This window comes from Triticum dicoccoides, chromosome 1B (assembly GCF_002162155.2).
Source record: "Triticum dicoccoides isolate Atlit2015 ecotype Zavitan chromosome 1B, WEW_v2.0, whole genome shotgun sequence".
Taxonomy (NCBI): Eukaryota; Viridiplantae; Streptophyta; class Magnoliopsida; order Poales; family Poaceae; genus Triticum; species Triticum dicoccoides.
Window position 1 is genome coordinate 609,364,437 of NC_041381.1, and position 4,736 is coordinate 609,369,172.

General features: G+C 45.6%; 1 pseudogene; it reads right to left on the minus strand.

The window, feature by feature from the left end:
• Nucleotides 1–4,344, minus strand: LOC119350699 (annotated as a pseudogene).
• Between the last annotated feature and the right edge of the window lie 392 nt (nucleotides 4,345–4,736).

The following is a 4,736-nucleotide window of genomic DNA, read 5'->3' on the forward strand; positions in this document are numbered from 1 at the left end:
CCAGGAGTGCAGGACCGATGACCATGGTTGGCACCCTCGGAAGTTAACGGTGATCATCTCAAATAAAGTGGTGCTTTGACTCACATAAGCAAACCACGGTCCCCGTTGTCGTCCTTCATGTAGAAGCCACTATTAGCATTATTATCGTTGGTGTGGTCTTCACCCTCTAGCTCAAGGCAATGTTGTAACTGGGCCACCACATCAGTCATCGTGGGACGCTGCCCTGGAGCATGCTCGGCGCACTTCAGCGCGAGATCCACGGCCTTCCACACACCGTTGATGTTGTAATCAGCTTGCATGCGTGTGTCCACCACTTCCTCGATGTTGCCTCCCGTAAGGCGTAGTCGTGCCCACTGAACAATATGGACGACCTCTTCAGATTGTTGGATGGCTGGGTGTCCTGTGATCACCTCCAGTAGCACAATGCCGAAGCTATACACGTCGCTCTTTTCATTCAGTTGTAGAGCTGTTGCATACCTGAATACATATGTACAACATCCATGAGATGCATTTTCATTACACTTGTCATGCAGGCAACAAAAATATGGTAACAAGCTAGGGTTTTTACTCAGGTGCTAGGTAGCCTCTTGTGCCAATCACCCGGACCGTGGATATGTGGGTATCATTGTCATGATTGAAAGCCTTCATCAAGCCAAAGTCAGCAACTTTGGCCTCAAGATTTGCATTTAGTAGGATGTTTGATGTCTTCACATCACGATGCACAAAGGGAGGGCTGCATGCCTTGTGTAGATACTCGAGTCCTGAATGCACATCATAGTAACAAATAGCAACCGCCCATCAAAACTTTTTTGAAGTTCTTGCGGAACATAGATAATAGTAGCAGTAAGAAGACCCAACTTTCAAATTAGAATGACTATACCTTGTGCGGATTCCAGTGCAATGCGGAGCCTTTGTCTCCATGTTAAGGATACATCCGTGCAGTTTTTCCCTACAAAAGTATGTCTGTCGTCAGTATTGTGGGATTCGGCATAGATATTTCTAATGCTCTTCTTAAAGATGGACAAACACACCTCTAAGTTTATCTTCGAGGTTTCCTTCAGACATATGCTCATAGACAAGTGCCAAATACTTTTCCTCTTTACAGTAACCAATCAAGGAAACAAGATTCTTGTGATGAATCTTTGTTAGTGTTTGAGCCTGACCTAGGAGAAGATATGTAAATAGTTCCAAATATTATCTAAATATTTACCATTCTCTAATCATACTGGACCAGACATTACCTCTGTCATGAACTCTTCGATACCCTGATTGGAGGACTGAGACAACAACTTGACTGCCACGTGAGTACCATCATGCAAGAAACCGTCATAAACAGTTCCAAACCCACCTTGGCCAAGCACTACCTTGAAGTTGTCTGTTATGACCTTCAGCTGTTTGTACGTGAACTGGCGGTTCTCCATTTGTTGGCGTCCATGTCCATGGCTTCCCCTTGCCAATCCTTGAAAATTCAAGAATGAAATTAGTATTACCTTGCACTCTTTAAAGTAAACTACTCCCCGCGGAGGTGCAGATATGTGAAATTATCAATGGGCATGGTTTATGTGGAGTGTCACCTTTCTTCTTTCTCACTCTGAACATCAGTAGTAGTACAAGGGCTCCTATCAAAAGAACAACAAATATGGGAACACCAATATAGACGGCAAGCATATACTTGTTCTTCTTTGTCTGGCAAGAACCATTGTCGCTACAAAGGTTTGGATTGTTTCCATATCTATAAATAAGACAAAATAAAAGAGATGGCAAATGTCAAAGCAATGGTGAGAAAACCAGTTATCATTCGATTTATAAATACAATTGACTGACCTAACAGCTAGGGAGCCATCTTGAGTTCTCTTGAGTAGCCCGGCTGGAATTGATCCATTAAGCTGGTTGCCCGTCAAATCTCTAAGGGGACAAATAGCGTTGCGTCAAACAATAATGTGCATAAATATTAGTCATCAAAGAGATACTATAATTCAGAACTCTTACAGCACGACGAGAGAGGGTAGTTGTGAAAGCGCGTTAGGAATTGATCCTGTTAAGTTATTGTATGATAAATCCCTGAAATAAGTGACAACACATACAAAATATTTGAACTTCTCCCCTTGTACTGTAATATTCACATGGAAAATGGATTTAAAAGGTCTACTTACAAATACTGGAGGTCTTTGATATCAGCAAAGAAAGAAGATATATCGCCACTCAAACCGCCATTTGACATATTTCTGTTAGAACACAAAATGTTTCAGTTGAAACAACACGATTGTCTTTTCTCATTCTTTTGGATAAATCTCTCATGCGTGATAGGAAATTAAATTTGAACTTACATGCTTGTGATTCTTGGACGCCCAGAGGTAGGATAGCTGCAGGTCAACCCGTTCAATGAAAAATTCTTCGGAGCACATGGGTCACCCATCCAATTCTTCTTCACCTGGTATTTAACCTTGATTTTGTTGATGGCAGAAACTTTTTTTCCCGCGGTGACACCGAAGACAAAGAAGCACAATTATCAGATCACGTAAGCATGTACATCTCTATCGTGAAAAAGGCTACTAATCAATAGACAATGATCCCACGTCTGAATGTAAATTTCTGAATGTTTACCATCCTGACTGTCTGTTCCAACGTTGGCAGTCGAGATGACAGAGAAAAACTCGAAGGCATTGATCATGGGCGGTAGTGTGGAGTTCGCTGTGGCGATGACAGTGAAGCTGTACTGGCTGAAACCGTGGTGGGGTTCGTTGTTGTATAGGGCGGCAGCGATGAGGTATTTGGGCCTGTACGGGACCTTGGTCCTCTTGTCGTTGATAATGAGATCATACTCGCGAACATCATCACTGGCCAGGATCTCCAGCTCCGCGGCATACAAGATAGCAATGCACCTATAACATGTACTCATATATTAATTAAACTGCTAATATAAATATGCTTGTAATAACAGTTGATTGAGGTTTTCTTATGACCAAGTATGATGCAAAGCCTCGCATCATGTGAATATCAAGGACAAGGCGGATCCAATCAGACGGCTCACATCACATCGACTTCTTTTCTTGTTGCCGGGATAATATTCATCGGGTAAGTTTACATTCGGTTTGATAAATCGACTTAGGTATAAGAAAAACTAAGGCGACATAGATTTAGGAGAATCACAGCATAAAAACATTTGGTTGCTTATTGATTAGATCAAATTTGAGATCTCTACTGGTCAGGGTATAGAGTGGTACCCGGGCACTGGGTACACGTGGTTCGGCTTGATGTCCCATGCCAACTGGATGGTCTTTGAATCGCAGTCTTTGCGCGATGTGATGGCAGTTTGCATCACGACTGACGGCGCGTGGAGGATGAGATTGCCGATGTTGTCCTTTACCTTCTCCGTTGTTGAGATGTAGGACCACTCCTCTGGATAGCTAAACGGCAGCCAATTCCGATCGTATGGATCGTCCGGGTAACTGGTCAGGTGGTCACAGGCACAAATGTTAAGACAAATGTACACGTTTTTTCAACTAAAAAACCGTGCATGTTTCAGAATTTCACAGAAAAGCATTCAATGTACGCAGCACTGCAAAGTCACCTAATAGGTACTTTTCCCGTGTCGCCGAAGCTGTATCTGTCGATCAGGACTAGCCCCTGGGTCGCGTTCGTTGGCGGATACAGCGAGTTCTCGAGAGGCCTCAGCACCAGCGCCGAGATAAACGGCGTCCCGGAGCCGACATTCACCAGGCAAACCTGCACCGAGTCGTCCGGGATCACGGCGATCACCTCGGCGATCACCGCCATGTTGACTTCAGTGACGTTCACGGTCTGCCAGAAGTTGACGCCGAGGTAGAGGTCGAAGACAGGGAGGTTGTCGAGTCTAGTCGCCGTACCTGAACGTGGCACGGACCAGGTATTTGGACCCCGGAACGAGGGACGGCAGGGTGTAGCAGCTGCGGACCGCGTCGGGGAAGCTGCGGACGTTGCGGTGGGTTTGGGACATGCGCGTGGTCCAGTACTTGGCGGAGGTGTTGTGGTTGGAACCGGCGTCTGTGAAGCCGGCGTCCGAAGTGTACGGTATCTGGATGACGTTCACGTAGCTGGTCTTCTCGTCCAGGCCACAGTCGATGCTTATGAAACCTGCATTGCTCAATGCCGATGGATGTGAATTTATGGATTTGTCCAAGCAAATAATAACACATATATGGTGCAACACATCCTAGCTACGATGTTCATAATAATCATAAACTCACCTTCGACGCTAGGGGCGCGCTGGCCGCGAACTTGAAGCATGCCGGCTGCGGCTGCAAGGCCGAGCAGGAGCGTCAACCATGGCCGAGCAGAGAGTTCCTCCAGGCTTGATCGCCCCATTGCACTTCACGCGTACAGGCCGCAAGCACCAAACCACTAGCAACTAGGACAAAATATACGTCCTACTAAGCACTCAATATATACCCATTTCAGAACGGGCAAAGAGCTGGCTTGCGGTTGACCTTGTGAGGAGTTAGTTTCTCAACGGTCGCACGGTACCACTAGTACGGCCGTAGTCCGTTAGTCGTGCGTCCACAACTCCTCACTTTAGTTTCCATTCAAGTTTGGCATGACAGCTTGGTTAGATGGTCGTTTTTGGTTAATAACCATATTTTGGTATCGTGGAGACGACGAGGAGTGGCCTATAAGAGCATAGAGTAAATCCACTAGACCACTATATATCACCACCACGGAAACACACATGCAAGGAGGCCACCATTGAAGGGATCCGC